Raw genomic sequence first — 17,224 nt, forward strand, 5'->3', positions numbered from 1 at the left:
GAAAGAAGAAAACCTCGCCTTTGGATGCAGACAGTCTGATAAAAGGCAAGGGAGATGTCTTTTCAACTATAAGAGCTGCAAGAGCTACACGAGGCGATGTTTACTATGGTGCAAAATCAGTTTCTTTTTCAAACTGGTTTCTGGTTCATCCACACTACTTGGGTGTATCCACTTTCGTTTTTATTTTATTTTTTAAATCTTTATTGATTTTTTATTCAAAAACAGTGTATTAAATATACTTATACATATTAAATAACTGGGGACTTCCCTCCTCTTCAGACTCACCGAGCTCTGGAATAACCTTACCTCCCCTCTTCGGAACCTGAGTGCTCTCCAACCCTTCCGTAAACATCTGAAAACCTGGCTTTTCTCAAAAATTTAACCACTCCCTCCTCATCTGACATCCTAGCTCTCTAACACTCTTCTTTCCTCCGATCTTCATCTAACCCTTTCCCTGGAGTTCCTTTCTCATTACAATCCCTGTAAACCGTGCCGAGCTCTATAACCATGGAGATGGCGCGGTATACAAACCTAAGGTTTAGTTTAGTATAGTTTAGTTTAACTTCAAAATTGCACTTGAATCAATCATCAAAATACTTCAAGACATTTCCCCCCCCCCCTCCAACCCCAATACCAGAACAAAAAAACAAATGCATTACTTCAGACAAGTAATAAAAATCATCTTGTAACACAAAAAAAAGACTTCTCAGAATAAAGGTACAAACAGAAATTTGAATGAAATTCAAATATGGTAACTACACTTTAGCATACACTCAGGGACCTATTAACACACTTACAAGATAAGTAGGATTTAATTATCCTTTTTTGCCATTGAAAAGTTTTTGTTCAATATTTAAGAAGATTACTTCACTTTATCACTTAACAGTTATACACAGTGATGGGACGGTGGGTTCAGCTATAGGAGCTATGACTTTTGGCTGGGCTACACATATCTGAGTGTATGCTAAAGTGTAGTTACCTTACCATATTTGAATTTCATTCAAATTTCTGTTTGTACCTTTATTCTGAGAAGTCTTTCTTTTTGTGTTACATATGTCACTTTGACCTCTCAGCCTTAAAACAATCTGTCCTCACCACCATTGATTTTTGACTTAGTCATAAAAATCATATTGGACATATAGATCAAAATCTGCTATCCCTCCACCCTCCCACCCACCCACCCTGGATGTGAAAATAAAAAATCAAGGAAATAATCCAGCTAATCGTCGTTAACAAAGCTTGTCAATGGACTCCAAGTTAATTTGAATAACTTATCATTACACAACATTTCTGAATTCATTTTCTCGTATTTGTAATATAAACATACAGAATCCAGAATCCCACCAAAAGGAGAAATTAAGCCAATCCCAATTTTTCCAATTTTTGGTCACCAGTTGCATGACAAATAATCTACTTTTATATTTATCTAAAGGAGGTTTCGGTGGCAACAATGTACCACAAATAACAACCTCATAAGATAACAGAATTGAAGATTCCAAAATCAAACTGATTTGTCCTCATATAGATCTCCAAAAGTTGAGTATCAAAGGACAATGAAACAACAAATGATCCAACGTCCCTACTTCAAGATGACAGTGCCAGCATCTTTTAGACTTTGAACTATCTATCTTTTGCAATCTAACAGGGGTCCAAAAAACTCTATGTAACAAAAAACACCATGTTTGTCTCATAGATGCTGATGCTGTATATCTCATCCTCCAAGACCAAATCCATGGCCATTGAGATACAGAAATCTGCTGTTTTATCTCAATGCTCCAAATATCTTTCAAGCTAGTTTTGGGGTTTTTTATTCAAATAGTCAGATATTAATTTATACTACTTGGTGGCTTGAAGCCCTGACAAATCTGTTTGGAAGCATAGGCCAGGCAAGCTGTACTGATTATATAAATTTCTCCAATCAGGGAACCCCTTCTGAATGGCCTGCTTCAACTGCAACCATTTATATGCTTGAGACTTTGTAATACCGAATGAATGTTGCAGTTGTGAAAAATCAAGCATTTTCCCATTTGATAAGATATCATCCAAAGTACGTATACCTGCCTGCAGCCAATGCTTCCAGAGGATCTTAGACTCGTCAATTTGAATCTTGTAGTTCAACCATAAGGATTGTTGCACAGTTATAGATTAAATTTTTTTTTTTTTTTTTTTTATTTGTTTATAAGTTTTCAATTTATATAATCAAGATAAACTTGTACAGAAAGATGATTCGTGAAAAGAAAATTATCAAAAGAGAATTAAACAAGCAATTAAAATATCCTAACATAAATCTTCTCAAGTCCTCAAATAGATCCAAGATGTAAATCAAATGCGAGTATATCAAAAAGAAACAATCTTTATAGAATCATAAGCTATCAGAAAGTAGGGACCTCTAATCTATTTAGCACTCTCCTTCTCCAGTCGGGACAAGGACAGGAAGGTCGTCAGTTGGGGAGGATCAAAAAAGACATACTTCTGAGTTTTATAATGAATTACGCATTCACAAGGATGTCTAAGGAAAAAGGTTGCCCCTAGGGCCAGAACACCAGGTTTTAACAAAAGAAATTCTCTTCTACGATAGATGTTAAATTGTTAATGAATTTTAATGTTTTCCATGTGGCACAAAGAATACTATTGTCCTTATAAATCCTTGGCAGTTTGACACTCAAAATATGGCACAATCGTAAAGAGGACATGAGTTGATGTTCTAAAATCATCCAGTCCGGAAGATGCTCCAAGACTTCAGGAAGGATCCAATACATACCCTGCCGCATTATGAAAGCTTGATGGTATCTATAGAAATTTGGAAAATTTACCCCACCCGCCGATTGTGGTTTTTGCAGAGATACTAAAGCAATTCTAGCATATTTACCCAGCCAAATAAATTTTGTAAGAATCCCATTCAACTTTTTATAAAGGACCCTTGGAAATAAACTGGCAACATACTCATTTGGTAGCAAACTACAGGCAAAACCGTCATTTTGATGGTTTGGACTCTCCCCCACCAAGAAAGATGTAATGGGTTCCAATACTCACACATTTCTTTCACTTTCAGCAATAAAGATTTTCCATTTACTGTCATTGTGTCTTCCAAAGTTTTTTGAATCATGATACCTAAATATTTTATACCCTCTTCCTTCCAAAGGAATGGGAATGGATCAAATAATCCTTTTACGCAATGCACATTTAACGGAAGAACCTCCGATTTGCTCCAATTTATTTTGTACCCAGAAAATTTGCCGAATCGATCAATTAATTCCAGTAAACATGGAATAGTAGATTCAGGATTCTTCAAATGAAGCAAGATATCATCTGCATAAGCAGAGATCTTATATTCCTGACCTGCATATGGAATTCCCTCTATCTCCTTTGCTTGCTGAATAGCCAACAACAAGGGTTCCAAAACAATGTCAAAAAGCAAAGGAGATAACGCACACCCTTGTCTAACTCCCCTTTTCAGACAGAAACGCTCCGAAAAAGTATTATTAATATATAGTCTGGCTTGAATAAATCCGGATCCTATACCAAACCTATCTATAGCTTGATACATGAAAGTCTATTCTACATGATCAAAGACCTTCTCCACATCTAAAGAAACAGAGAAGGCTGGATCATCCAATGTTTTTGCTAAATTTAGCTTATGTAATGCTAATTTGGTATTATTTGAAGAATATCTTTGAGCAACAAAATCCATTTGGTGCATACCAATCATATAAGGGAGAACCTTGGCTAGTCTTAGAGCCAATAACTTAGCCAAGAGTTTTCCATCCACATTAATTAAGGAAATAGGCCGTAGTTTGAAACCAACATAGGATCTTTATTTGGCTTCGGCAAAACAATTGTTACAGATTCCACCATAGTACCCGAAATACAACCCTTAGTTAGTCGTGATTGATATAAATTTAGAAGATGAGGTAAAAGTGTAATTTCAAATGATTTAAAGAACTCCACTGTAAATCCATCACTACCCAGAGCGGATCCAACTCTGTCTGAAGCTCTTTAAGTGATATAGGTGCTTCATGATTTCCTTTTATATGCTCAGGAATTTTTGGCCCATGAATTAATTTAAAAAATTATATTCCCTCAATTTCTTTATTTGAATAAAGCTCCGAAGAATATAAAGCTTGGTAATAATCCAAAAATTGTTTTATTTTTATTTAATTATTTATATTTTCAACAATTTACAAGAAAATTAACTTCTTGTTAGAGAAATACAGCATAAACATATATTATACATTCAAAAGAAAACGAAAACAGTAGCATATCTGATTATCCTTCCTTAGACCACAAATAAGGGGGAGTTGGCTCAGAATTATAAGAAGCTTATTAAATAATAAAAAGAAAAAATATAAAGAAAGGTTATAACACAATTAGCTTGCTATTCTAATTACACTGGGTCAAAACTTCAGGTCATCTTTTTCAACTCCAAAAAGGACTTTAGCTGGTCAGGAATAAAAAATACATATTTAACTTGTGCATACTTTACAACACATTTACATGGGTTTGCCAACAGGAAAGAGGCTCCTAAAGCAATTGTTTCCTACATTAAAGATAAGAACTGCCCCCCCCATCTGTACGAAAACCACATGAGTACCTAGGAAAAGGCAGCATCTTACATACTGCAGTGAGCAGTACAACATCAATACACCCATTGTAAAACTAAACAAGCCAGACTAGTACAGATCAATCCTGCAGTCAATCCTAACAAAAAACCATGTCTTTCGAACACACAGAACACAGAAAACACCTTTGCCTAGTATGGAATATGTAATCACAAACTAACCCCTCCCTCTTTTACAAAACTGTAGTGTGGATTTTAGTCACTATGGTAACAGCTCTGACGCTCATAGAATTCTGAGCATCAGAGCTGCTACCACCATGGCTGGCGCTAAAAAACACTCCACAGTTTTGTAAAAGGGGGGGGGGGGGATAAAATAGAAATACATAGACAAAGGTTAAATTGAACCAGTAAGAAGCTGGACTCTGCATACAGTGCACACAGAAACAGTGACACATGTCTCCTAAAGCAATAAATAGAAATTTTTTTTCTACTTTTGTCTTCTGTGGTTTCTGTTTGCCTCATCTTCTTGTAACTCTCTTCCTTCCATCCACTGTCTGCCGTCTCTCTTCCCCTATATGGCATCTTCTCTCCTTCTATGCCCCTTCCAGAAACTGTATGCCTCCCCCTTCCAGCTCTCCTTTCACCCCCATTGGTCTGGCATCTCTCTCCTCTCCTTCCGTCTCCCACACCTGTCCTCTGCAATCCCTTTCCCTTTTTTCCCTCATTTTCTTTTTCAATTTATTTTCTGTATCTGTCTAGATTACGTTCTTACTACCCTCTCATCAATGTCCTTTTTTACTCTACCTAAAGCTTGCCACCTCTTTCCCTCACCCCTCTAGTGTTTCCCTAACTCAATCCTTTTCTCCCCATCATGTGCCCTCCTTTTATTTATCCCCTCCTTCCATCATGTACCCTCTTTCCCCAACCCCTCCATCTAATACCTTCTCTCTCTGTCCACTTCCATACAGCGTCTGCTTCCCTCTTTCTCTCCTCCCATTTCCTTCCTGCATTTGCTCCCTTATCTCTCCCATCTGCACTTCCATCCAGCATAGGCTCCCCACTACCATCCAATGTCTGCCCTTTCTCTCACCATCCATCCTTTCCCCAATCAGCATCTGCCTCCAATATCCTTCCCCCTTATGTCTCTCCCCTTTCTCTGTACATCAATTCTATCAGCACCACCCTTCCATACCACCCTGCCCCCTTTCTTTCCCTCTACCACTTTTCCATTCCAGCAATCTTGCTCCTTTCTCTCCCTTCATTCAGCAAGGTCCCAAGATGACTGTAGCTGCCGGCTGCCAGTCCACCCCACTCCGACATACTTGCTCTGGAGTGGACTCAGCAGCCGCATGCTGGAAGGTCCTGCGATGACTCGTCTGCTGGCTCTGCTCCGGAAGAAGTAAGTTACGTCGGAGGGGGTGGACCCGGCAGACACAGGGAGTGTGGCAAAGTCCTGCAATGACTGCGTCTGCCGGATCCACCCCTTCCGACGTATCTTATTTCTTCCGGAGCAGAGCCAGCAGATGAGTCATCACGGGACCTTCCTGCACCTCAGGGCAGCTGCCAACTCTGCTGTAGAAAAAGTAAGTCAGAGGTAACGTGACCATTTATTTTTTTCATCAAAGGGGACATCTATTAGTTATGAACTGATCTTAGTCATCACAAAATGAGAAAACCTGACTTCAGATAGGCAGAAATCGAGGGGGGGGGGAGGATAAAGTGAGTTCTGAATCTAAAATGATACCCAAATATTTAGAAGAGGGAACAGTGGGATGGGTTTATGAAAAAGATAGGAACAATATCAGGGGATAAGGTAGATTACTCCTGAAGGGAAGAGTTTGTGTGGAAGAAGATCCCAGGAAAGAGAGGCTGAGTAGTTGATTTAAGGGAAGAGGTTTGCTATAAAATCCAGGAAGCTGTCACCCTAAAGAGACTGAATATTATTGAAAGGGTTCATAGACATAGATAAACAGTATTACACAGTATTACATAGTTAATTCAATATATAAATATTGTTAAGGGAAAATTGATTATTATTTAGCTTCCAATATATTAGTAGGCTAAGAAAAAAATAAGCTACTTTAACACTTCATTATCAATCAAAATCTAGTATATATCTAGTATATCTAGTATAAATACAGTATATAAAATAGGATGTATCTGTGTTTGTGTGTGTGTGTGTGTATGTGTGTATGTATATTCCAGCAAAACTCTGAAATGCATGGAGAGATTTCAACCAAACTTGGTATACATATGACTTACTATCTGGGAAAAAAATACTGTGGGGGTGGGAAGGGGTGACATGTGCGACATGCATTTGACATAAATGGAGCTGCTTTGACCAATTGTGTGAAGCTTGGCAAATGATGTCACACAGTCATTCAACAGTATATAAGGAAGTGCAGTTGTGCTGTGCTGTGGTGTTGTGAAGCCTAAACAGAAAGTGAAAATTGAAAATTTGTGTGATATTAATCCTCAAGTGAATGTAAACCAAAACCCAAGGGAATTTGAAAGTAAACATAATTGTTAAATATTTCCCGTTTTACCAGGCGTAATCACTGAATACAAGTCTATCGATACCGGAAGATTGGGATAAATAAATATCTGGGCATCACCGGGTGATCAGCTAGTCTTATATATATGATCATTTTTAATCTACATGTACATCAATTATAAATTCAAAATACATAAATTATACTGTAGAAAACACATTTTTCTTTTTTTAAAATCGCTATGATCACTATGATGAAATATAAAATCTAATCTAATCTAATCCTTAGGTTTGTATACCGCATCATCTCCACGTTCGTAGAGCTCGATGCGGTTTACAATAGGAGAAATAGGAAGGAACTACAACAGAGGGTTAGAGGTAGAAGTGTGAAGAAAATTTAGAGGACTTGGGATGCCAAGAGATAAGAGTTTCCTTGATTCCTAAGTTGGAGGGAGACTTACATTTTTTGAGAAAAGCCAGGTTTTCAGATGTTTGCGGAAAACTTGGAGAGAGCTCAAGTTCCAAAGAGGGGAGGTAAGGTTGTTCCAGAGCTCAGTGATTTTGAAGTGGAGGGAGGTCCCTAGCTTTCCTTTGTGGGAAATGCCTTTTAGCGAGGGGAAGGATAGTTTTAATTTGTGGGAGGACCTGGTGGTATTAGGGTTTGAGGAATTCCAAGAAAGAGGGATAAAGGGAGGGAGGATACCATATAGAATTTTGAAAGTTAAGCAGGCGCATTTATAGTGGACCCTGGCGATTATCGGAAGCCAGTGGAGCTTGGCCAGGAATGAGGAGACATGGTCAAATTTACTTTTAGTGAAGATGAGCTTGGCCGCGGCATTCTGAATCCATTGGAGTCTGTGGAGGTTTTTCTTAGTTAGGCTTAAGTAGATAGAGTTGCAATAGTCCAATCTGGAGAGGATGATGGATTGGACAAGGAGGGTAAAATGTTTTTGATGGAAGCAGGATCTAACTTTCCTCAGCATGTGAAGGCTGAAAAAGCATTTTTTTACCAAGGATTGGAGGTGGTCATTGAAGGACAATGTGGAATCAATGATGATGTCCAAGACCTTGCTCGAGAACTCAAGCTGCAGAGAGGAGCCAGAGGGTAGTGGGATGGAGGTGGGTAGGTGATCTAGTTTTGGACCGAGCCAAAGAAGTCTTGTTTTGGACTCATTCAATTTCATTTGCACAGTGTGGGCCCAGGATTGTAGGTTCATTATACAAGAGGATATGTTCTTAGACAGGTCGGTGAGGTTCGAATCGGTCTCGAGGAGGACAAAGATGTCGTCTGCATAAGTGTAAATTGTTTCAAGGGGGGATAGGTGGAGGAGTTTTAGGGAGGACATATAGATGTTGAAAAGGATAGGGGATAGTGGAGAGCCTTGCGGGACTCCACAATTTGGTTTCCAGGGGGAGGATGAGGTGCCATTCATGTTAACAATGTAAGAACGAGAACGGAGGAATTTAGAGAACCAACCTAGGACTGTGGAGTTGATACCTATCTCAGAGAGTTGGTAAACGAGAATATCATGGTGAACAACGTCGAAAGCAGCGGAAAGGTCAAATTGTAGGAGGACGGCGAACTTGTTTCGAGAGTGAAGTTGTTGAACCCTTGAAATCAGGGATGACAGTAGGGATTCGGTGCTGAAGTTAGGACGAAAGCCATATTGATAGGGTAAAAGAATAGAGAATCTCTCTAAGTATGATGAGAGTTGGGAAGAAATGATGGACTCTAGCATCTTGGTTAGGCGAGGGATATTTGCAATTGGGCGATAGCTGGATGGTATGGAAGGGTCAAGGTCAGATTTTTTCAGTAGTGGGGTCAAGGCGATATGACCCATTTCTGGGGAGAAATGGCCCGACTGAAGGGCGGAGTTTATGAGAATGGTGATAGAAGAAATAGCCTGAGCGGGAATGTTCTTGTATAGGTAGGAGGGGAATGGGTCCAAGGAGCAATTACAGGATTTCAGTTTGAGGCAGAGATTGAGGACCAGGGATTCAGATACCCGCTCAAAGGTGGTCCAGGATCTGGCAGCTGGGATAGGGTTGGAGACCTTAGGGAGGGAGTGGAATCGGTGGGCACTAGGGAGTTGTAAGAGACTGAAGGAGGGAAAGAGCATCTCAAGGAAGAAATCATATCGTTGAAGAATTTTGCTAGAACATCGGCTGAGGGAGAGGAGGGGAGCAAGGTGGGGTCTCTTTTGGAGGTTAGGGAGCGCCAGATGTTGAATAGAGTACTGCTTTGATTGTTGGACCTGGAGATTTTGTCACCATAGAAGTTCTTTCTTGCTTTTTTTAGTGCTTTACTGTACAGCTTGATATTGACTCTCCAGGACTGTCTGTCTATAGGACATTTTGATTTTTTACATATGCGCTCCAGAGCTCGACATTTCTGTTTTAGCTCTCTGTGATATGGGAGGAACCAAGGGGCCTTGCAGGGATAGGAGATGGATTTAGTGGAAAGGGGGGGCGAGGGAAAGATAGGTGGATTTGGAGAGAGCGACCCAGTTATGCCAATTAGTACCTGAATCTGCAGGCTTAGGGGCAGAGGAGAATAGATTGAGAAATTTAGACCAGAACAGGTCACTTGTGATTTTTTTTGCGGAAGGTAATGGGGTTGGAAGTACGGGGTGGAGCCTCAAGGTGCAACATAAAGATGGGGAGACAGAAAGCCCCTAGGAAGTGGTCAGACCAGGGGACATGTTCCCAGCGAGTGTCGTCAATTGACGTCTTGTGAGCGGTAAGGTCGAGGAAGCTAATGAGATCTAGTGTGTGCCCCTTTTCGTGAGTTGGGGATGGTGCAGGGGGGGTGAGGCCAGGGGAGGTGAGGAAGCTAATAATAATAATAATAATAATAAAATGCCATAGAACCTCTGGATAGAAAGACTACCTTTTAGCAATGTTTGTGTTGTACTTAAAGTAAGTAAAGAGAGTTCGAGCACCCTATATATGTCTCTGAGTTATCCCCCCCTTTACAAAACCACAAAAGTGTTTTTAGTGCAGGACAGCGCGCTGAATGCGTTGCGCTGCCCCTGATGCTCTTAAGAACTCTATGAATGTCAGGAGCAGTGCAGAGCATTCAACGTGCCAAACTGCACTAAAAAACTGCTTTCATGGTTTTGTAAAGGGGGGGGGGGGGTATATTTTGAAGGGACCTTGAGGGGAAATCGCTTTCCCTGGGAGACAGAACCTACTCCCTTGTATGAGAGAATGTGACTACAAGTCATGCTGTTTTATAACAGGGTCTTATTTTATACAATGAAACCCTATGCTATAATAGCATGAGCAGGGCAGGATTAACCAATAGGCCAAGTAAGCACGTGCCTAGGGCCCGAAATGGTCAGGGGGGCCCGATGAAGGAGGGCATCAACATTGGTTTTTCCACACGGTGATGGGCCCCTCCAGCATCGATCGCCAACACGGAACCCCACCCCTCCCCCCGATCGGCAACACAGGCCCCACCCCGATCGGCAACGCAGCCCCCCCATCAACGGAAAGTAAGACAAGCAAACAACGCGGGTAAGAAAGGCAATGGGAACTGTAATTGGGCAAGCGGTGCTGCTTGCCAAAAGCTTCCCTCTGACGCAGCTTCCTGTTTCCGTCTGGGCCCATGCTTAGGTGGGGCGGGGCAGGGGGCCCAGTGTACTTGGGTGCCTAGGGGCCCTTGACTAATTAATCCTGTCCTGAGCATGAGTTGTGGTAGAATAATCTGTCTGAATAGCAGCACACATTGATAACTTCCTCTCTAAGTGTATCATGGGAATCTTTGGATGCGACTCCATAATTGACCACTGTTTGATTGGAGCAAAATTCCACCCCCCCCCCCCAACCTCCCCCCACCTTACACATGGTTTTTAAAAATCATTTATAAATTCCACTTCCATTGCACTGTAGAGAAAAACTTGGCACATTTTAACTTCACAAAGTTCTCCAAGTAAAACCAGTTTTTCCTTAGAGACTGTTCCGGATTGTTCAGGCACAGCAGCCTGACTCTAACAGGCTTAGTTTGGTAGCTCACATACACATGTGAGGGTGTGCTGGAAAATACCGAGCAGGCACTGTGGAAATGCAGTACTGAAACTGTTAAATGGCATGAGGAAATAACTTGAAGGGGGAAAAAAAAGGTCTGTTGCTTAGTAAGTTTTGAATACCACCAACCTAAACAGGTTTGGAGAGCAATTGCTGACCCTGCGACAGACATGCTCTACCAGGTATCTGCATTTATTATTTTGTGGAACATGCTACAATATTGACAAAAGCTAAGATGGTTTCCTTTCAAGAGAGCAAATAAAGCAGCACTGCAACATGAAACTTGATATTTAAATTCTTTCCATATTTCACTTCTACAACATTGTACAGGTAATGTGAATTTTTTTTTTTTTAAACCTCCATGCTCACCAGTACTTGTATGCATTCAATAACCACTGGGCAGAATGCACAATGGCAAGTTCCAAATGATTATGAGATTGATGTGTGACTGGTGTTTTGTTTGTTTGAGAATAGCATATTGTCATTTTATGTTCACTCTTAAGATGGACAAAAAAACACTTGAAACAGTGTATTCCAGTTTTTATCTATTTATGTACTTACATTGATATTCATTGATGTTTTATGGGGGGGGGGGGTATTAGAACACATTTAGCTTACTGGTTAGCTTTGTTATTTTGGTTGGTTTATACTTTGTCATAGTTGGCAGTAATATTCTCTCAGAGGATTTTTACCAGACTGTATATGTAGCAGTATCAGGCTGCTGGAAAAGTTAGCCTTAACACTCTCTTACATGGGGTTCCCCCCAGCGTGACTGTTTTAAGCACATCGATGTATTTTTCCACTGAAGTACAATATCTTGGGGTGATATTGGATCCCTAGTTGTCTTTTCAGTCTCATGTGCATAACATAATCAGAGAGGTCTATTTTAAATTGTGAATGCTTAGTAAGCTACAATTGTACTTATCAAAGTATGATTTTAAACAGGTTGTTTATTGTCCTTGAGGGCTTGGATTATTGTAACATTGCATTTTTGGGTATGTCATCATCCTGTAACCGAGCTGGTTGGTTGTAACCAAGATGTATTGGTTGACAGTAGAATATCGAGTAAGGTACCAACTGATATATTGATTGTGTATTTGAGTTTCAATCAATTATCGCCTTTATAACTTGTATTTGCAGAACTGTGTTGTGCCATATGTTCTATCTAGGTTACTGCATTCTGCGGGTCATCTTGACCTGGTTATTCCATCTTAAAAAATTTTACAAATTTAAAACATTATGATAAAGTGAAATAAGCTTCCAGTGTATCTTCGACAACAGAAAGATTTGTGTCCATTTAAGAAACCGCTGAACCGACATCTTTTGTGCCAGATGAAATATGCCTCTTAATGGTGCAGACTTTTGTGGATTGGAATGGCAATCAGTTTATTTTCCTTTTGGAAAATTTAACGTGATAAAGCTTTTATTGATGTGTCACACTGACAGTATTACAGTATGCATATATAAATGTTTTATATTTAAATTATGCATGTGATGTGATAAAACTTGATTAAAGGTGGAATATAAATATTAAACTATAAACTAAGGTCATTTTTAACCGCAGCCAAAAAATAGCTGATTTTCTAATTTTCAGATTAATGGCCATGCTCTAATGTCGCCATTAGCACATGGCCATTAACAAAAATTAGCACATGAGCACTTAAGAACATAAGAATTGCCGCTGCTGGGTCAGACCAGTGGTCCATCATGCCCAGCAGTCTGCTCACGTGGCGGCCCTCTGGTCAAAGACCAGCACCCTGAGACTAGCCCTACCTGTGTACGTTTTGGTTCAGCAGGAACTTGTCTAACTTTGTCTTGAATTTCTGTCTGATGTTTCTGTAACCCTTCCAAAAAATACTCTGATGTCTGGTCACTAAAATACTATTCTGCTGCTGCTGCAATCACCTCCAAATCACTCTAAAATTGTCATTCTTTCAAACTCTTTTTAAAGTTTGAAAACAAAAAATAGTCATATGGAGCGAGATCTGCTGAGTAGGGTGGACGTCTTTGCACCAAAACCGCAACTGCATCAAAACATCCATGGTTTTGCCAGCCTTGTGAGCAGGTACATTGACTTGCAAAAAGAGAACTCCTTTCCACAGCTTCCTGCTTCTTTTTTCTTTCAATGCCGCCTGTAATCAGCACAGCAAATTACAGTAGTATTATGCATTAATTGTTTGGCCCTTTGGAAGGTAGTCAATCATTACAACACCTTCCTGATCCCAAAGAACTGTGGCTATGACTTTTCCTACTGACCTTTGGGTCTTGCATGTCCTTGGAGTACCTGAGTGCCACCATTGCATGGACTGTTGTTTTGTTTCAGGATCATAGTGGTGTAACCTTGTTTCATCAACAGCAACTAGTCATTTCAAAAGGTTGACACCAGATTACTGAAAATGCTGTAAAATCATCTTGGAAGTGTCCGCTCAACGTCATTTCTTGTCAGTATTCAAACTAGAGAATGACACGGGGGAAAATTTTGTCCCACCATCTCCCTTGCTTCCTCAATCCCATCCCCTCACCTTATGTGGTGAATTTAATTTTTCTTCTCCCAGCGGCACGCTTTCAATAAGTCATGTGTGTGGCTGCTTCAGTTGAATCTTCTCCTCTGACGCAACTTCCTGTTTCCTGTTGCGCCAGAGAAGATTCAACTGAAGCAGCCATGCGCACGACTTGTTGAAAGCATGCTGCTGAGAGAAGAAAAATAAAATTCGGCACATAAGGTGAGGGTGAGGGAGCGAGGGAGAGAGATGTTGGGACGTGGCGATCAGGCGGGAGGGGGCTGCTGTACCACACGATCCGTGTCCACATATGTTCCCATCACTGTGGAGACAAGACCATTCACTGCTCTACAGTGAATGGCCTTGTCCCTGTCCCCGTGGCGACCACTATTTTTTTGTTCCCCATTTCGGCGGGTTACCCGCAGCTCCCCACGGCTAGCCGCAGGTAACAGCCACCATGTCATTTTCTAATTCAAACATTTGAGCACTCACTTGGCTGACAGCTTCTGCATAGCCAGCTGCTTGTGAATTATACACCCAGTATGTTTCCTGGATATCTGTAGTATCTCAGCAATTGGTTTAGCCATTATTTGCCGATCTGCCAAAATTAGGTCATGGACATGTTCAACAATTTCAGGAGTTGACACCATTTGAGGCATCTTCAGTCTCAAAATCTCCATGCTGAAAGTTTTCACACCACTTCTTCACTGTGGAGTATGATTTGCATTTGTCACTCAATGTTTGCATCATTTTCATTTTTTATTCATTTCTTATACCATTCTCCCAGGAGAGCTCAGAATGGTTTACATGAATTTATTCAGGTACTCAAGCATACATTCATGGATTTCCTTTGGAGTTTTCTTGTGCAGAAATAGGAATTTCATGGCGGCTCAGCATACTACACTTGAAAATTCCATACTTTTCGTTGATATGGTTCAATCAATGATCTGAAACAATGTCAAAGCATAGCATTACGATTCTGCAGATTGACACTTTGCAAAATAAAATAACACTCTTCTCTGCTATAGTGGCAAAATAATGCTCAGAATTCAGGAGTTGGTTGGGCAGAGAACTTTTCAGCACCCTCTATGATGTGAAAAAAATGGAAACTCACTGGACTAAGAGGTTCATTTTCAAAAAAGATAGACATCCATAAGACAGCATAAACCAGCACTTGGTTATCTTACTAGACAAAACGTCCAAGTGGGCATTCTCAAAGATGATTTTCTGGACATCTAGCAGAACTTTCAACCCACTGTGTGTCCAAAATAGAAATGGGTGTGTTAGGAGGTGTGCTATGGGTGGGGAATGGGTGGGATTTGGGAGGGCTTAGACTTGGACATCCTGCAACTATAATCAAACCTTTCTCTGGATGTCTTGGATGGAACTTTAGACGTTTTCAACTAGACCTGTTTGAGAAGCATCTAAGTGACAAAAGGTTACTCAAACTGACCAGATGACCACTGTAGGGATTAGGTAATGACCCACACACACTCCCCCAGTGGTCCTTAACCCCCTCCCACCCCCTAAAATATTGAATAAAGAAGTACATATCTGGCTCTAGAACAGCAGCACTTGGTACGGTAAAGCCTCGTAGAGTGCCACACGTGTATTAAGTAGTCAGGTGGGTGGGCTAATGAACCATAGAGATAAGGAGCCAGGCACATAATCCACTTTAACTACATTTATGGTGGACAGTGTGCGTCCACCAAAACCCTACAATACTCCTGTATAGGTGCTACCTTCAGTCATAAGGGCTATTGGGGTGGTGGACAGGTGGGTATAGTAGGGTTTAGGGGAGTTTTGCAGGGCTCACCATATATTAGAAGGGGGTTATGGCGAGACGTACTTCTGGTACTGTTTATGAGAAGTTCACAGCAGTGCCTTCTAGTGTGGCCCAATGTTCTGTTGGCACGTCTGTGTGGCCAATCCATTAGAAGGCTGGTACCTCCCACGTCCAACTAGATGATTAAAAAAAAAAAAAAAAAAAATTTGTACATCCAGCATTTTTGAAAATGGACGCTTCTGGAAGTCCAATTTGGACGTCTACTGGGAAACATCCAGACAGATGCACTATTGAAAATGCCCCTCCATGTGTCTAGCCCTTGATGGAGACTAAGAACATAAGAATTGCCGCTGCTGGGTCAGACCAGTGGTCCATCGTGCCAAGCAGTCCGCTCACGCGGCGGCCCCTAGGTCAAAGACCAGTGCTCTAAATGAGTCCAGCCTCACCTACGTACATTCCAGTTCGGCAGGAACTTGTCTAACTTGTCTTGAATCCCTAGAGGGTGTTTTCCCCTACAAAAGACTCCGGAAGAGCGTTCCAGTTTTCCACCACTCTCTGGGTGAAGAAGAACTTCCTTATGTTTGTACAGAATCTATCCCCTTTTAACTTTAGAGAGTGCCCTCTCATTCTCTAAACCTGCCTATTCCCTTCAGTATCTTGAATGTTTCGATCATGTCCCCTCTCAGTCTCATCTTTTCAATCTCTTTTCCAATCTCTCACTGTATGGCAACTCCTCCAGCCGCTTAACCATTTTAGTCGCTCTTCTCTTGACCCTTTCGAATAGTACCGTGTCCTTCTTCATGTAGTGACCAGTGCTGGACGCAGTACTCCAAGTGAGGGCGCACCATGGCCCAGTACAGTGGCATGATAGCAAGTTTCAAGTTTATTAAAGTTTTTGATTAATCGCTTAATCATACTTCAAAGCGATGAACATACATTAAAAAAACAATTAAAATTACAATATTAAAAGTAATACATTATTTAAACATAAACATTAAAATAAACTAGACTATATACAGACTTAACAAACAAGAACAAAAGGCGAAGGGGATTTGAACTGATCTGATCTGTTCGTGATCCCCTTCTTAATCATTCCTAGCATTCTGTTCATCCTTTTCGCCGCCGCCGCACATTGTGCGGACAGCTTCATCGACTTGTCGACCAGTACTCCCAAATTTCTTTCCTGGGGGGTCTCTCCAAGTACCGCCCCAGACATCCTGTATTCGTGTATGAGATTTTTGTTACGGACATGCATCATCTTACACTTATCCATGTTGAACCTCATTTGCCATGTCGTTAATAATAATAATAATAATAACAGTTTATATACCGCAGTACCGTGAAGTTCTATGCGGTTTACAAAAGATTAAAAGAAGGTACAAATTGAATGAGCTTAGGAGAGGTGTAAGAAAGAGATTAATATTTCAGGAAAACCGTTGTTGAGGAGAAAGAGATAAATGGGTCAGTTGTCTAGATACTTTAGGAACAGGTATGTTTTTAGGCGCTTCCTGAATTCCTCATAAGTAGTGGGCGAAAGCAATTGATCTAGATATTTACCCTATAATGCTGCTTGATGTGAGAGAAGGTGTTCATGGTGTTTTTTCAGTTTACAACCTCTAACTGGGGGGGAAATGAAGTTCAAATGTGAGCTTCTCTTGTGTTTGTTGGCTGAGAAGGAGAAAAGTTATGTATTTAGGGGCTAGTCCATATAGTACTTTAGAGCAGAGGCAGGCAAATTTAAACTTTACGCTTGCTTCCATTGGTAGCCAGTGCAACTACCAGTAGTAAGGTGTCAAGTGATCAAATTTCTTTAGCCCGAAGATTAGTCTGACTGCTGCATTTTGCATTAATTATAAACG

At 40.7% G+C, this 17,224-nt stretch overlaps 1 protein-coding gene across 2 annotated transcripts in view; it reads left to right on the forward strand.

Annotated features, from left to right (window-relative positions):
* Nucleotides 1-17,224, forward strand: part of ADGRF5 (adhesion G protein-coupled receptor F5) — a 212,342-nt gene that overhangs the window by 56,706 nt on the left and 138,412 nt on the right. The window contains exon 1 of one of the 2 annotated variants that reach the window (XM_033938409.1): nucleotides 11,124-11,408. The exons of the other annotated variant lie outside the window; for it this stretch is intronic. The gene's annotated coding sequence lies outside the window, so the exon portion shown is untranslated. Of the gene's footprint in view, nucleotides 1-11,123; nucleotides 11,409-17,224 lie in introns of those variants that run through there. 2 annotated transcript variants of the gene reach the window in all.

The sequence above is a fragment of the Geotrypetes seraphini genome, chromosome 3, assembly GCF_902459505.1.
Source record: "Geotrypetes seraphini chromosome 3, aGeoSer1.1, whole genome shotgun sequence".
Classification (NCBI taxonomy): domain Eukaryota; kingdom Metazoa; phylum Chordata; class Amphibia; order Gymnophiona; family Dermophiidae; genus Geotrypetes; species Geotrypetes seraphini.